The sequence below is a fragment of the Lepidothrix coronata genome, unplaced genomic scaffold (assembly GCF_001604755.1).
Source record: "Lepidothrix coronata isolate B3197 unplaced genomic scaffold, Lepidothrix_coronata-1.0 Scaffold7, whole genome shotgun sequence".
Lineage (NCBI taxonomy): Eukaryota > Metazoa > Chordata > Aves > Passeriformes > Pipridae > Lepidothrix > Lepidothrix coronata.
The window spans coordinates 10,212,004-10,229,912 of NW_016690187.1; the positions used below are offsets into that span (position 1 = coordinate 10,212,004).

The window sequence follows — 17,909 nt, forward strand, 5'->3', positions numbered from 1 at the left end:
CTCCCAATACGCACAGTTGTGTTTGTTTTAACATCTTGCAGTACTGTTAATGAAAATTTTGTATCCCCATATGTAGTCATTCTGTGGTCACAGGAAGATGTCTGAGTTTGTGTGTTTGGTGACTGCCATTCAGCAAGTTGTGCTTGGGATAGAAGTACCCTTGAGGCTGAGTCTAGAAGCCTGAGTTACTGGAGGAGTTCTGGATCACTTCTAGGTAATTCATGTATCAGCTGTTCAGTCTGTATTTTACGCTCATTTTACTGATTTCACTGTGTATCATCCATCACTAGGTTTCCTAAACTTTCTCCTGATTTAATGACAGGTAGACAGAAGAAACTAAGTTAAACTTCATCACACAGTTTTTAATGAATCTTGGAAATAAAAAGCTTCCTTTATTTTAAATTCATGAATACTTTAAATGTCTACATTTAATGGAAGATTGTAAAATATTGCATTGCCGTATAATTAAGAAAAACCCTTTTACATATGAAACGGGTGACTGTGAGAGAAATTCTGCACTTGTAACTGATTGTAGTGCTACAGGTCCTTGCAGCCAGAGTTAACGTTGGTTGGCTTGTGCCTGGAAAGCAACTGTGTTTTGGCACTATTTTATTTTACTTATATTAGCACTGAATTTGTTCAGATTTCACTGTGGAGCACTATTCAGTTTGAACTTGGTCTACACCAGTTGATAGATACCAGTTCCATGGAGGGTGGTTAATATTTTAATTTTCTGAAAAATGCTTTTAGTGCTCCCAAGTAGTCAGGAAGAGCATCATGGCAGCTGTGTGCTTGCCCAGGCACTGCTGACCACGCCTGGCCAAGTGGAGCTCTGTACTGCTGGGACCCCCATGGCAGCCCAAGCAGGTGACTGCGTGTTTTAAAATCAGCAACCCTGGAAAGGAAAGCATGTCCTGGAATTTGAAGCAACCTGAGTGCTCCTGCTCCAGCTCTGATGTCTCCCCGAATGTGAGAAAACCAGGCGTTTTTCTCTGAAGGCAGAAAGGGGGACCACCAGCCTGACTGGTTCTTTCTTCCCTATCCCACAGTTCTCGCAGCCAAGTGGGACATGACACATCCAGCCTGGGGAGGGGATGTAGGTCCCCAACAGCGCTGCTGCTTCAGCCTTGCTCTGGATTTCAACTTTACCTGGGCTGGAGCTGCTGCTGTTGGTGCAGAAGAGCCCACAGCACAACAGGGCCCAAGCTGGGCAGGTCAGTGGTGCCCCTGCTGCTGTGTTGTGTAGCAGAGTGGGACACTGAGGGAAGGAGCCTCCCAGGAGGTGAGAAGTGTCTTTGGGTCATTTATTTTTCTTCAAAACGCCCTGAGGACTTGCTGCTCTTTTCCAGAAGTGGAACATTGCATTGGGAAGGTTGACTGGAGAACCTGATCTGGGGGAGGCGGAGAAGGCCTGGGCAGAGTGTCAGGATAGGGACGGCCTCAAAATTTAGAGGAACCATGTTTAGAGAGTTTCCTTATACTTTCTAAAACACTTCCATCTTGCAACTGATGTTAAAAAATACTTTTTTCTACATGCCAGCTACAGTCAGAAGGAGGACTCTGGTTTCATTGGCAAGGGGTGTCGGGCGGCATGGCCTGACTGTGTTTCCCATGCACAGCCCCACACTCCGTGAGCCAGCCAGCCCAACGTGTCGCTCTGCCACCACATCATGGGCAGCAGGGCACTGTCGCATCCCATCGTGATCCTGCCATGGGCTTCAGGGTGTGAATACCCTTCCTGAGGCCTGGAGCATACCCAGCTCCAGGCAGCCATGGACTGTAGAGTTGAGGACTGTGTTGTGTTTGTAGGAAAGGTAAGACTGCAAATATTTTCAGAGAAATTTTGAATAATCCAACAGTTTCATGTCTTCGTGACCACAGATTGGTGAAAGGAGTCTAATGATAGGGAAACTTGCTGTTGGAGAAATTAGTTTTTTCTAAGTAATCAAGTCGCCTTGCTATCTTTTCATTGTGCTCTGTTTCCCAAGCCAGTAAAATTCTGTGCATATGTCAAGGAAAAATGCTTTCCTTAGAAATCTCATTTTGTATCTAGTGTCTTGAGAGCTAATCAGGTATCATTAAGAAATTATGTGATGTTTGAATTTCAGAATTGTGCAGATATGTGAATATCTTCTGCTCTGCAGAAGCATGCACAGGGACTTTGTCTTTGAAGAGTGAAGGAGATCAAAAGCACATTTCGTATATCCTCAGAGGATGTGCTGCCATCAGACCAGCAGGTCAGCTAGCAAAGTGAAGTGTTTTCTTGCTCTTGTATGGAAGCTATGCCATAGTATTTAGCGGAGCAGAACTCTCCAGACCAATGAAAAAGCATTTCCTGGGAACAGAATGCCATAGCTTCGTCTCCAAGCCCCTGTTCCATTATTGTTTCTGTTGTTGGGCTGTTGTATTCCCAGTGTTAAAAACAAGCAGTCCCTGGACATCACCCTTGTGTTTGCTGTTACTCTTGGGAAACCTGTTTACCCATGTGCAGGGTTTGAATCAGCTTTGCAGCTGGCCTGGGGTTCTGGCTTCCTGTTATTTTTAGTATTGATGTATGAGGGAGTTGTGCAATTGTCTTCTCCAAGGCTCGAAGGACAGTCCTTAGCAGAGTCTCTGTCTTCAGTAAGGTCTGGGAGCAGCAGCTACAGCTCAGAGAGGCATAAGCACTATCCAGTGCTTCAGAGCTTAGAAGTGCCTGTCAGTACCTTGCTGAATCAATATCCTAGTTTATTTCCGATGCTGAAATACTGAAATATTTATAATTCTGGACAGATTGAGGCTTTGTGCACTCTCAAAACAACTTTTTCTAAATATTGTTCACTACTAGAGAACTATGATAGCTTAAAATATCAACGGTGTGCAACTTTATGAAAGACCATGTATTATGTTAAATACATTGACTGTATGTACAAGCATGGGGTTGGTTTTTTTATGATTCATATGAAGGGATAAAAGTGCCACACACATCTACAAGTCAATGGCCTTTATATAATATATGCAAAGATTGTATTTCACAGTGTAGCATTCCTAGGTAAAATCTGGCAATATGTGTCTTCTGTTGCCCAAATGACTTTTAACCTAAATTTATACAGTTTCTGCACACCTTTCACTGCAATGGAATAACTGGAACTGGGGCTTGTAGAGAAAGAGACCCTGTACTTAAATAGGTATCTTTTATCTCTCAGACACTGGCCCTGCAACTTCTAGGACAGCTAGGCTGGGACCGTGCCCAGGAGTACTCCAGGTATGTCACCATGCAGCCACAGTATGTGATGCATGGAAAATGCATTCCTAAAATGTGCAGTACTTAACAATTGGATAGATAGCAAAGATTCCTGTAAGAATCAGTGTAATAGTGGGGTGATGTGTGCAGCGCCTTGAGAAACACTGTTTGAATACACAGGAATGTATTTTGCATTGTGACCTCTATCCTATTAATGCTTCCAGAAAAGAGTTCTCTAAATGCAAGACAAAAACAGGAGAGATGGTTTCTTGTGTTTTGTGGCTTAACTTTTTGGGACACTCTTGACTTTAGCAGGCCTGGAAGGAAAGCTAGAAAAGGGAACTGATTCCCCATTAGCATTGATGAAAGCTTTGCAGGACAGAGCACCAAGAACTGCATCGCTTTGTGCATGTGAGCAGATCCAGTATATCTTCACTTGCCTTCATTGGTAAAACAGTGGTTTCCACCAAACCAATGGAACTAGCAAGGATTTAAAGGACTCGAAGTAAAACATCCCCCATGCTCTCAGAATTCTGCTATCGACCCCCTCTGCCCTTGGGCTTAGCACGGCAGAGGAACAGGACCTGCCAAATGGTCCCATACATGGGGCTGACTTAGTGAGATGGTGCAGCTTCTTTCATTCTTCTGGATTTGTCCCTCTAAACAGCCACATGAAGAGTTATTGCACAGCTTTGTACATTTGCATGATGTAAAACTTTCTTCATGACAGAAATAATTACCCTAACCACTGCACAAATGGTTTGTTTCAGGCTTGCAGCTGTGGCTCATTGGCAGCTGGCAGAGCTCTCGTCAGTGATTTGAGCACTGGAATACCTTCCCTGCATGTCCTTCTATTGCAAAGCCAGGTAAGTAACATATTGGTTGGCAAACTACACGTGAGCTCTTGCCCATAGTGAATTTGGAGCATCTTGTTCCATTGGTAAATGTCAATTCACATACATTTATATGAGATCACAGAATGTTGCTTGTAGAATTACATAAGGTTGTATCAGGTGCTGAGCTAATCTCATAAATTGTCGTCTTAGAAGTGTCAGATGTCAGGACAGTTTTATGATTGAGCCCAAACATGTTCCAATCTAACAAATTAGCATATCATAAAGGTTATTGTCCTATCACCCAATTAACAAACCCTGTATGGATAAAATAGAATTACTCCTCTGTCATCCTTTATCATCTGTCAGAGTTCCTGTGTTTTTAATGACCCTCGTTCTTTTCCACTTATACTTTAATATATTGGTAAAATGAAAATCTTCATATGTAGGTAGTACATTAAACAAAACATGATCCTAATGGTAAAAAGGCTGTGGTTTTTTCTCCTTATCTTGGAGACCACTGAGAAGAATTCAGCTGAATTACATTGAGATCGCTTTTCTATTTTGGGGCATGCTTTGATGTGTTCTGTTAACGTCAGGCAGCAATGTGAAGGCCTCTTTTTTTTTTATGTTTTGAGTGAGGCAGCTCATGTTTTTCCCCCTTCTGGTTTTGCAAAGCATTACTTAGGTTGCAAAGGATTTTGCTAGTTTTGTGCTAAGAAGCAACACAAATGGGGCACAGAGATCATGAAGAAAAGCCAATATGAGCCATTCCTATTTGAAAATGGGGAAAAGCAACCAGGAGTCAGGTGGGCAAGGCTCCAGACAGATGGTGTGACTGAAATGACACTTCAGCTGTGTTCATTTAGATAACTTGCATTGTGTCCAGAACATTTTCAGACTCTGCCACTCTGCACTGGGGGGATAGAAGGTGAATTGCTGTAATGGCCAGTGGCATAGTTTTACATTGTGTTTCATATTTGGACATACAGAAACCAAACCCAGGGCACAAGGGGAAAAGTAGTGGTGCCTGAATCATCACAACTTTGGTGCTTATAGATTAGCCTCAGACTAAAATCAGGGAGGTATATCAAAACTCAGCTTGCCACTGGAGATCTGCATCAGACACACTGCCAGCAGCCCAGGGAAGGAGGCACCCGGTTTCCCAGTGCCCACTAGATGGCAAAGCAAGGTGCTCTACTGAGACTGCTAAACACCTGCTTTACTTGTCTGCACCTCACACTGGCACGACACAGAGCGTGGCTGTGGCAGTATCAGAGCTGCAGATGCTGTAACTGAGCGGTCAAGACTGCTCATCCCTTTGGGATATTGGATGACGGCTCCTCTGCCTTCAGGAGGCAGAGGATTTAAATACTAAAGACTCTAATTTTCCTAGAAATTGGCATGAGGAATTGGAATTCAGTAGCATTGGGCTGTACTTGTCTATTGACTCAACAAATGCTAAGGGAAACATGTTTCTCTTATAGCTTATGTAAAACAGGAGGAGGAATGGCGTGTAACAAAGTGTATTGGTTTGAGACAATTTGTGTGTCTGGATGGAAAAATGCTATTTTATGGCTGCTGGACTAAAGTCACAGATGGTGGGAGAATTATGGTGCTCTTGGTCTCGGTTTAACATCACTCAGTTTGACATTCCTAGCTGGAGATAGGGTTTTTTCAGTCAGTGTAAGCAAACCCAGGGCTCACCCCTGAGCCCTTTGCACCCAACAGCCTCCCTTGCTTCCAGACCAAGGAGCGCTAGCTGTGTGCTAGGTCTCATCAGCTGGTGGACCTGGGTGAAAATGCAGCCCTGTTTTTGGCTGGGTTACCTCTCAGCCAGGAGCAGGAGCTGACCTGAGGCCCCAGGCAGTCACACGAGTGTAGGCACCAGTGCTGGGAAGTGCTAGTGTGAGCACCAGTGGGCGTAGCGAGCAAGGGGAGAAACTCTTCTGGAAATGGCAGCATCTTAGCTTGGTGGAGGACACCAAGCTGAAAGGTCTTCCCTTTCAGCTCAGGTTGCTCTGCTGCCTGCCTGTCCTTCCCCAGAGGCAGGCTTACCCTCACAGCTGAGCTCTGGCTCACTGGCTTTCCCTCAAGAGGAACATCTCTCCTAATGGGGACAGTTGGCTGGCTACCCTACCAGTGTTCTCGAATTTTCATTGTGTGGACATCTTGCCAGATACTCACAAACAACTTCCTTCTCCAGGCATGATCCAACAGTGTGCTGTATCCAACTGAAGCGACAGGGGAAATTCAGACACAATGCAATAAAGCAACTGGAATTTGTTTGTCATAAACCCCAAGGGCATGTTCTCATTAAAGCAATTAGTTGTATCCAGCAGTTATGTTCTTTCATGTTTGCATTACACCCTTTGAAACTGCCAGAGATTAGGGTCTGCTTTCAGGGTTGTCTCTGGGTCTCTGCTCGTAGACTGACAGGGAGAAAACTTTTCAGGCAGGGCTTGGAACAAAGAGCATTCCTTCACACAGCAGCTATTAATCTTACCCTTGTGGATGGTATGCTAACTTCATTCATGGACTGAAATCAGTCGTGGGGCAAAGGGGTGAGGAGAGATTATCTCTCACCTGACAGACAACGAACAGCACAGATATTGTGCAGCAGCAGGCAAAGCCACTAGTAGGAGATATAGGAAACATCCCTCTGCAAGTCAGCGCCACTTTCTGTAGGGCCCTCAGGTAGCTGGTTAGTTTAGTGTTGCTTCTGTACCATCACACAAATGCTTGACTAAGCAAATGCCTTTTTAGCATATGAAAGATGTAGCACATGGACCATGCTGGGCTAGCTGTCCGATGAGGGATTGCACAGAACCAAAAATTTCAAGAAACAGTAATAATCACAGCAACCACCATGGAGATCTGGGTGCTACCAGCATATAACCCCTCAGTGCCATTTCTGCTTAATTATCTCCAGGGAGTAGGAGTTACAAAAACCTACCATCTTTTTTAAGCATTCCCTGACTAAACTAATGTAGGAAGAACCTGGTATTCTAATTATCCCATATCCCACGGTTACTAAAGTGTAATTGCTCTACATCCTGCGTGAATTCAAGCATCTGAAGCTCATATCTAGTACTGCATCTATGTTCATTATCCTTTGGACACCCAAAGCTAAGGCAACACTGAGCATCAGATGCCTTTGCACACTGTGACTAAGCAATTACATCTGTTCTTGGCAGATACGTACCAACCCAGGATGCAAGTGTGAAATGCTTTCATAAGTGAAATAAACTTTAATTTTGAGAGCAGTAAAATTCTCACTCAATCAATAATCCTTATATGTGGTTAGATTAATTAATAGTATTTCTGAGTCAAACAAAACCACTGTTAAAGGATTAGCAAAGACAGGCCATTCTAGGCAGCATGTTTTCACTCACTGTGCTTTTAGAAATGCTGATGATGTTTTCAAATCTTTGCCTTTTCAGATGTGGCTTCTTAACACTGAATTTTTAATCAGACTTAGAAGGGAAAGAGGTGTTTTCTTCTTTCCTGCCCCATTTCTTTCTTTTAGAATTGTCTCGTGCAGAAGTGCTTGTTTAAACCCCACCTTTCTCAAACTGAAGAGACATCCTCATTGCTCTTTTGGACAGGTGCACTGTACATGGCCTAAGAGTAGGCTTTCTTCCGGTGGGCAGAGAGCTGGCTCTGGAGGCATTTTCTCCGGGAGAAAGGAGTGGGTCCTTTCTCTTTCTCAGCTGAACCCCTTGGTAGAAGACACAGATTTAGGGTGGCTTTCTAGAATCCTGCTGAAATCTACTAGTAACTGGACTGAGTTAGAAATAATATTTGCTACCAGGTTTGTAGTAGTAAACTGGTAAAGACATAAAAGTTAACCCCAAAGAGGGGTGGATTGGGTCAAATGCTTGACCAAGACTGGGGAGATAAGACCCAAATTCCTGCTAACTTTGGTGGTTTGCATTTAAAGAGATAGATAGATAGATAGATGGATAGATAGATGGATAGACAGATAGATAGTCAGACACATGCACACATTAATACATCCACACAAGTGTAGAGGACCAACCTAAGCATGTTTTGTCTCAAACATTCTGAGCATTGCTACAGGGAAGGTGATCAGAGGAGAGGGTCCCGTGGATGAGGGGCAGAGCTGTTCTGAGACAACTTCCTGCTCCACTTTGAGACTCATGCTCAGTATTCCCCTAGCTCCCTTCCTGGAGAAGGGATGACTGGGCATGCATGAAAAAAAAGGGCACAGAAAATCTAGTTTACATAAGAGGCGTGCACCAGGTCAGCTATAAAAGGACCTCTTCCCTCTCTCTTTTTCCTCTCTTTCTCTTTCACTCTCATGGTTTATCTGAGCTCTGGACCATCCATGAGGCAGGACCAACACGAGACCTAAGGACTGATGGTATTCTTTATTTTCTTCTATTGTTTTGCTTGGGCAAAGCTCAGCTATCATATTCTACTCTATACTCCATACTGGAATTTATTGTGGGAGTGGGGACCTTGTAGAGGTGTGTTGTGGCTTGTTAGCCAGCACCTTTGAGAAATGGTATGTTGTGTCCTGTGAGTCAGCACCTTCATGTAATGGTGTGTTGTGGCTTGTGTGTCAGCACTTGGATTGTGTGTTGCAACTTGTGAGCCAGCACCTTTGAGGAGTTTGTTGTGGGAGTTGAGAACTTATTGAAGTGTACTGTACAAAATTGAGGGCTTGTTAGCCAATATCTTTTGTGGAAGTGAATTGTAAGAATTTAAGTTCTTGTTAGCCAACACCTTTTTAGTCTAAACAGGGGGCTGGTTGCTGGAGTTATGGAAACTGTACAATGAAAGTATAAGAGTTCCTGACACATGGTCTGGTGCCTTTGTTCAACTTGATGAGAATTTATAATGAACATCATGCCCAGTACCGATGGGTTGTGACAAGAGCATATTGAAAATATACTGCCTCTGCCATGTTAAGAGTATAGCAATCTGTATCAGGGACTCCCTCCACATGTTGACACAGACCCAGCACAGGAAGCTGAAAAGTCAGGTGGGACCTCTGGACTCTCACAGCAATGCAAATATCAAACATAAGCCATTGCTTAACCAACATTTTTCACTTACAAGGGGTGAAGTGTCAGCATGTGAAACTCAAGCAGACAGGTCCTTAAAACTGTTGATCTTATAGGAGAGAGAAGTATTAGATGCGGAGACGATTGCAACAGTGGAAGCAAACACTTGCCCTGTGAATTCGTATGAACTATATTTAGAATTTGAATCCAAGCATAATTAAACAGTGCTAATGAGACAGAGGGAGTTATCTTCATTTGGTGTATAATTCATGTCACTGATTTCCTCATTCATTTTTTCCTAGTTTTAAAGCCTTCTTGTTCTAGTGAGATTAGAGGGTAAAAGATACCCTGCAGAGAGAAAGTATGTGGCCTGGAGCTAAAATTCAGTTGGAAGCCTTTTAAGGGATGCTGCTTTCTTGATAGCATCAATAACTGACAGCAAAGACACCTGTGAATATGTAGCCAACAGTCAAGCAAGGCACTCTTTTTGCAGTGTACCCTTGAAAAAATGCACACAATATTACAAAGACTATAATGGGGAAGAAAAGTCCACCCTTTCCAGTGAGGGAAACAAAACACTGTAAGAGTTTTAATAGTTGTAGGTATATAATCCACCTTTATCAACTAAAGTTTGAATTCCTTCTCAAGAATATGCTCCAACTCATCCAGGAATGTGAAGCTTCCATAGGAACTCAAGGTGACATTTTATGGTGGGCAGGTCTGGGTGAAAGATGGTAATGATCTTGCCCAACTTAAGCAGCTCTGAGCCCATAACCAGAGCAGCAGCTTCTGTTACAGCTCTGTGCCAATAGCTGATTATATTGCTGAGCAGAGGACAACAGCTACCTGTAGCTGCAGGGGCTGGACACTTTCTTTGACCTAGTCAAAGCCAGTAAAGAAGTGCAATAGGCAAAGTCAAGTCACCAAAGTCCCATTTTTGCTTTTCAGTTGTGTCTTTGGTTGGACTCAGGCTCCTTTTTATTATGCCTTAAATAGATACAATTTTTTGGAGGTTTTATTCTACATCTGTTGCTGCAAACAGCAGCAAAATCAACTGTTTCCTGAGAGGTGGCACAGTACTGACTATGACTGTACATTTCAGTGCTGCCATGCATGCCAGGGTGCTTGTGCTTATTGGCTCACAAGAGTGCTCAGAAGCATCATTCACTCAAGACTTTGCTGTGCATCACATCCTAGTGGAAGTGCTTGCAGCCAGCTGGAATCTGTTCTCAATGACTGCCTGTAAAGATTCTCCAAACCCTGCTCCCTCCAAAGTGACCACCACTAACCAAATGCTTGTCCACCCACTGAGCCAAGCCAGTTCAAAGAGGAGCATTACAGTGTCTGTGAGCAAGCTCTGCTGGATATGAAGAGGATAGAGTGAGATGAATCCCACAAAACAGCAAATGTTTTTCATCTTATTCCAGTAATTCAGCACAGGCTTATTCTTTGGGTTGCTAAACCCAAGACTTTGTTTTGTCCTTTTCTGGAAGGGGATTTGAACACTTTCCTGCTAAGACTGCTATGCAGATTAATCTGAGACAGAGGAATTATTATACATATTTGGTCTCAAATTCCCTTTAAACAATTTCATTGGACCACTATGACTATATCACTCTCTGTAAATACCCTTCACTCTTTTGGAGGCTCTCTTGACCACTTAGAGCCCTGTTGCTGTTCCATAAGGTGAGATTTGCAGCTGTCCTTCCCATTCATCACTGCTTAGCTGAGCTGTTCAGTCAGCCCTCTGGCTACTCATTCATAGTCAATAATATTGGGTTTAAGTTTCCAGCGGAACAGATCGTTTTAGAAGTTGTTCTGCACCCCAAAAAATATCTTCATCTGCTTATATATTTCACAGAATGGCATGTCTGCTCTTGCTGCTTTTTCACAGTAATAGTCCAGGTGTTCAAGCTCTTAACGCTGCCTTGTGGTTGAACAGCAATGAGAAACACCATTGGTAACCAGAGCTGAGAGCAGCAGCAAGTAGAGCCACTCTACTTATGAACAGTCCAGAGCCACAACTTGTCCCTTGAGCCCAGCTGAAAAGGTGCCCTTTTGCAAAAGGAGGATTTCTTTCTGCCTGAGCTGTGAAACAGAAGTCCTGACTGGCTACAGCCATAAAAAAATCCCCTGGCTCCCAAACTATCAGTGACTGAAGTCTTATCAAATTTGAGAAGTCTTATCACTGCTTTCTGCTGCTTGAAACATATTTTTTAATTATATTCCTTTTTAACCATCTTAGCTTAACTGCTGAGGAGTCCCACTGTCAGGATTAAACAGATGTTTTATTTCCTGCCAAAGGTGGGTAAAATAATAATCACCAGCTCTGCCTCATTGGCTGCCATGTGGTCTGGAAAGGTGCCATATGCCCAGCACTCAGAGACTGCTGCAGGCAGGAGGCTGGGGGCATTATTTATTATTTGCCTAATCAATTTACATACTATCTTTCTTTCAGAAAGTACATTTCTGGTCTTTATAAGGAGTAATGTAGAGGACTCATCAAGCACCCTCCTCTAGTGAAGTGTACCTTCTGTTTAAACAGCCAGTATTCCGCTTGCACAGCACATGGGGCTAGAAGCAAAGACCTTGCACTTGAAACTGCACTGTGCTCATGAGCTGCTCTCAGCATCGCAATCAGTTGTAGAGGTTGTTCAAATTCAGCCCCGTATGCAATAGCAAGTTTTCTATTAATACTTTTGAAGAATTTCCTTGAGGAGAGTGTGGTACCTCTCCTCCAGCATGCAAATGGTGTGAGCACAAGCAAGCTGCTCATTGCTAACCTGCCTCTCAAAAACTGCTGCTGCACCTTCACAGTGACAGGATGTGGTATCTCAGGTGTCAGGCCTGGGGCAGTGTCTCCCACTGGCTGACTTGTGATCCTCTCTGCAGCCAGCCCTCATGTTTTACAGGAGCTGCAGGGCTCTGAGGTGAGCACCGGCTGCAGCTGAAGGGCAGAGTGACCAGGCTGTGCAGAGCATTCCAGGCAGTGCATGTGGGTGGTGACTTGCTCTCCTTTCTTGGAAAGTCAGAGGAGAAGTAGTTCAAAAAGCATGGGCACTCATCATGTGAGGATGGCAAATGAGGAATCCTAGGCAAGAGGTGACAGTAGGACCCCTCTGCTCTGTGGAATAGCCAAGCGGAGTGCCAAATGCAGTGATTAGTAAGAAGAAAGCCATCTGGGTTCTATCCTTTAAACAGCTTTCTTTCAGCATCTCTCTTCCTATACACCACAAGAAATATCCCTGTGTTTTTAGCAACCCTTTCTAGCCTTTCTGAATCATACTACAAGGCCCCATCTACAAATGACAGGGAGAGTAAGGTGAAGAGAGAAAAAAGGGAAGAAGATGATATAGTGGGCAAGAATCCGAGATGCCTTCAGGCCTTATCTTGAAATATTACCTCTGTAGCGCCAGTTATGGCAGCAACCACCAAGGCAGCAAGTCCTTTAGATCTGGAGCTGGTAATGTACTTGTTGAGGGATGGTGTTGAGTTTTCAGAGGCAGAAGTCTGTAGGCTGACAGGTAGGCATTGCGAGGACAGGAGTAAAGGCTGATGCAAGCACTTCTGAAAATTGATGAGAGACTGGGGAGCAGACTATAATGAACTCCAGCAGTGGGCATCTGCAGGTAAGGAGGCACGAGCACGCTTCCGTATGAGTGATGTATGGCAGTTTCCAAGGAGCATTTGAAAAATATTTGGTTCAGTTCCTCAAAGTTCTTAATATTTCACCCTGAATTTGTCAGTCTTTCTATCCCTTTATGATGTGTACTTTTAGGCTAAAAATATTCAGAAGCACAATGCAATCCATAAATACATCATTTTTGTTACTTTTTTTGTAGTTAGGAATGAAAATGGCCAAGAACTGGGTTAGGAACAGTAAGTTCCTTTTCATTATTAAACAGTTAGTGCCCAGAGAGCAAGTGTGGTTTTGGGTTGTGGGGTTTTTTTGTCTTCTCTCTGAATAGGTGTTACTGGTAAAATGAGTAAGAAATCTGTTTCAAATAAAAATGTAACCTTGGAAAAAAAGGCAACTTTTTCACAAAGTCATTAATTTCCAGTGCCCAGCATGTTATTTGGCAATGCACAGATTTCCAGTTGGTTTCTATTTTCTTAGAAGTTGTGGTTGCTCTCTTAAAGGATTTTACCCAAGTACTGTTATATGTAACAAAAACGTATCCTATTGTCAGACTTCTGAGCCTTAGTAAAGCAGTGTCACTGCCTAGGACCATGCTTGTTCTGTTTCCTGTTTCATGTGAACACATATTTACCTGAGGGAATAAACAGGATTGTGAAATAGCTTCTCATATCTTTTCTTACAGTTCTTTTAGCATCATAGCTGATAAAACTTGACTGATGCCTAGTAACTGTTAATACCAAGCTTTTATTTGTAAAAATTGCAACTTCTGTTTACAAGTTCTAATGTTTCTTGAAGAAGTTGCACTATTCCTCTGATCTAGCTTCAGTTCCCAGATTCTTTCCTTAATTTGTGTAAACACTAGCATGCGCACAGCTCCAAGCCCACAAAAGAGGTACTTAGAAACACCAGGATGGGAAGTTTAAAATCTTCAGTTTGTTTTTAAATATTATTTTGAAGACTTGCTAAACAAATTTCAGGGAAAGTCAGCTTGAAAGATAAGAGTGAGATTTGTAGCAGGATGGTCACTGCTAAGTCTTAGCTACTGAATTGTCTGTATTCTCTCTCTGTACAGTACCAACAACTGGAAACTACTTCTCTTATGCAGGTGAAAATGTAGCGGTGTTTGCCAACAATTTGCTATTTGTGTCTCTCATTCATTTAGGAGCAAGAACACCGAGATGAACCGTTTGTTCATAAAAGCTGCCAGCAGAGGATGTGGCTGATGAACTGTGAGGGCTGGGAAGAGATGTATCCAGGGAGCAGGGCCTGGGCAGTGCTATGTCCTTTCTGCACACGAGAAGGTCCAGACGAGTCGACTCTCAGTGAGACCCATTACATCCAGTGCCCCTGATCAAACCAAAGCCCATAGCTCTGCATTGCTTTTGCTAATACTATAATCATCCATTGCAGGCTTTTCTTACATAACTAGCAAGTCTATGTTGACTACAGGCTTTGCAGCTTGAATTCACTCATGCTTCCTATTTTTTTAGCTTCTGTTGGAGTTTCACAGCTCACCTAACCTGCAAGGGCCACGAACAAAGTACGTGAATATGCACCACTTGCTGGCAGAACAAACAATCCTCTCAGACAACAGGATTGTTATTAAAACGGGTTGTTTTGTTGGCAGAATAGGCTTTCCCTGTTGCCAGGGGTTGCCCAAGGTGAGCCTGACCTCTGTGGTCTCTGAAGCTCTCTCTTGTGGGTGAGCTGAGCAATGCTGGAATGCAGCATTTAAGATGGATTAACTGTGAACTTAAGACAGGAAACAGTTCAGAGAGAGTAAAAGTATTACACTGCAGAACTAAGGATGAAACATAACTTTTGATCCCATAGGACACAAGTTCCAAGGCTGAGAACATGATTATTTGATAAGAGTCACAGTCATCTTGTCAGTGCAAGTAATGTTTGCAGCCTCCTCTTAAGGAAGAATTTTGCCTTTCCAGGTGCAAGGAAGGGCAGTGGAGAGGCAGGCATGTGGCCAGTGGAAGAGATGTGTCTGCATTCTCCCACTGTGAGGGGAGTAACAAAACCATGGACCCTACCTCACCCTTTCCACCCAGAGCAGGTCCCCACATGCCAGGTCTCTCGCCTTTGAACTCTTAAAGTCTTGATGCAGTTTCACATGCATCGTAGCACAAACCCTGCACTTTGGTACTAACTTCAGCTGAAATCAGTTGCACAGACCGGTCCTAAGAAACACCAGTCATCCACCCAAGTGAAATTCTGAATTGCTGGCCGCACCCTGGCAACATAATGTATTCATACGGCCTAAGGATCAACATGAATTGGGGTTTCTGGAAAAGGATATATCTGTTCCTTGCTCAGCTCACTAGCTCTCTATCCACTATCCGCAAATCTCTTTGATACTCTGTAAAATGGCAGATTACTACCCTTTAACTCTTTCACCAGGGCTGCAGGGCCAAACTGCTAGAGATTCACCTGAGCTACATGGAGTTTTCTGTTTGATTGAGGTAAGTGGTTTGTTTGGTTTCGGGGCTTTTTGACATTAGTATTGCACCTTAAATATTCCACTTAAAAACTGTGCTATGGCAGGTGTTGGCTCTCTGTTACACTGCAGCTAAAAACCCAGTTTCTACCACAGATGTTACAGGCAAATCAGTTTGAAGATTTTTGTTTCCTGAGCTAAACTACCATTTATTAGCTAGAGTTATTACTAGAAGGCACAGCACAGCGCATGACACTGTGCTGGGCTGCACAAATATGTATTAAGCCCTGGACTACCATGAAGAATGTACAGAGTAGGATTACAAGCATGACTTAGTTATGAACTACAGACACTTAAAAATGAAGAAACACTTTTGCAGTCTGATTCTTGCCTACCATTACAGGATTCAAATCTAAAATGCAACAGATTCTAGGTGTCTGAGTCAAAATGAAGAACCAAAACCTCTGAGCTTGGTGCCCATGAGGCCTCCATGTTATGGAGTGATTGTGAATACATTTATGTGACTAGTACAGACAAAGCCTTATATAATTGAGGAAAACAGAGCTCTACCCTCAAACATCCTTGATCCTTATCCTGCCCCCTTCAACTTAATTTGATAATCAGCACTTACATCACAGAGAGTTTGGAAATATTATCCACGCCTCTCCTTTAGCATTACACTATGTCAAACGAGTCCCTGCTTGTAAAGATCTGCTTTCTTCAGAACTTTCACCCAGCCCCATGATTAGCTTGGCTTAAGTCAGCAAACACTCAGCAAAACTGGAACTTGGAAACAGCTTAAGCTCAGCCCCTTTCTGCCTTCAGATCCATTGGTTTTACAGTTCTCAAGCATCATCATTCAGCATCCAGCTGGCATCCATTTGACTACAGTTGCTGCAGGAGGAGTGGGAACCAACCACCATTGTTGCTGAGTTTTATCCTGTAAATTCAGCCAAAAGAAACTGGTGCACGCCATCTCGTGGCCCTGCACAGCTACTTCCCGGGAACGAATTGAGCTCCAACTGTGACAGGGAGGTTTAATGTGAACAGGATTTAAAAGATGGCTGTCAGCGGCTCAGAAAGAGCCCACTATATGACCATAGCTATGAAATTTCCACCATTAGCACTTTGTCCACACTCCTGCCATGACCTTGCAGCCTGAGCAGCTGTTTCCCGGAGCAGCAGCAGAGCATCAAGCTGCAAAATGCACCTCTTCCACATGTGCTCACACACTGTTGAGACAGCCCTCCCCTCACAACAAATACAGTGAACAGCACAGCCCCAGAGCAGCCTTTGGTGGAGCAGGAAATTACCTTATGCATTTCAGAGTAGGTCATACACTTTAATCATTCTTGATTACATGCAAGGTTGGGGATGTTCATGGTACATCTGTCTTCATCTGCTCTCAGTACTTGTTAAAGAACTCTATGTGTCAATGCTTTAAATAAAGCTAATGTGTCTCTTTGTAACTGTTCATTAACAGCTGGATACATGAACTCATGGAAACATCAGCTGTCAGTCCCTTGGTGTATCTTAAGTTCCTATTCCTTCTTACCCCCTTTTTTTTTTTTTTTTTTGAGAAAAACAAGTCATTAAGAGACCCTTGCCAGAAGTGATTAAGGTATGATTTCATCTAGTTGAGGGAATTAAAAAACCAGGGACAGAGTTCAATTGTGTGAATTTAAGGTCTTTGCTTCTATTTTAAGTAGTAAGTTTCTGATTTAACAATGTTTATGACTTTTCAGATGGGAGATTGCATCTTAAATCTGCACCATTAAATCATCACCAAATTTGAAGTCACATTACCTTTAGCAGAATTGCTGATGGCAACACTTAAACACTGTCTCACTTCCACTGCTCTCACAGCTATCAAAAGGCTGGATATATAGTCAGCAACAACGGGACTTAAAATAGCTACAGAAGGGGCAAAACTTCAGACTAAGCATCTTATTTTGCCTGCTACTAGAGACAACTGCGCAAGACCTATGAAAGTTTGCAGCTTGCTGTTGGAAAGCACAGAATCATACCAGATAACTTCAGATGCTACTCCAGAGGACACTGTGCCATACTGTAAGAACAAAACCAACTACCCAAGGATTATAGTTCAAAGCATCTGATTACAACCAGCAATTGTTCTAAATATGCTGTGTGATGAAAATTCTATTTTTACTGTTCTTGGGTTGGAAGTGTGTAACCATGTTGCAGAAAAGACTGTTAGACCTGTGAGGCTCAATGAAGCCTGATACTAACACCGTTGCTCTGTATAGAGGAAAGAAAAGAGGGAACATCCTTCTTCTCATGTTGAGGTTTAATTCTAAGGTATGTGACACTGGATTTACAAAGGTAAATAAAAATACATTCTGAGAAATAGCGAGTGCCCTATTTAGCAAGGCAGAAGGATTTCACACTTCAAGCAGCTGAGAAACTAAACTGCTCACAGTATGAAAAAAATATTTAGGGTCTGTCTTTGACACATGATTTTGCCATAACAGGTGATGAGGAATGTGCAGTAGTGGGGCAGAAGAAAGACAAATACTTAAGTGATAAAGATGAGACAGGACAACAGGTATTAGATAAGGCTTCCACTCGAATTAATTGAGACGCTATTACTATGATCAGCAGTCAGATGGAACTACTATTCCAAACACTGATCAGGCAAACTACATTGCCGAAATGAATTACACAGCTGTTGAGACAGGCTTTAGCTCCAGCCTGATGATGATATGGCTAAGTT

The 17,909-nt window shown here is 43.0% G+C and overlaps 1 long non-coding RNA gene across 3 annotated transcripts; it reads left to right on the top strand.

Moving 5' to 3' along the window:
• The first annotated feature begins 1,475 nt into the window (after positions 1-1,475).
• LOC108507612 lies at positions 1,476-17,356 on the top strand. Of its 3 annotated transcripts, XR_001878201.1 has the most exons (6): positions 1,476-1,814; positions 2,109-2,237; positions 3,994-4,089; positions 13,892-14,269; positions 15,139-15,200; positions 16,921-17,356. It is a non-coding gene; the product is annotated as an uncharacterized LOC108507612 (long non-coding RNA). The 3 variants fall into 3 exon arrangements; XR_001878199.1 differs by having other exon boundaries at positions 13,892-17,356; XR_001878200.1 differs by lacking the exon at positions 2,109-2,237 and having other exon boundaries at positions 13,892-17,356.
• Positions 17,357-17,909: the final 553 nt, after the last annotated feature.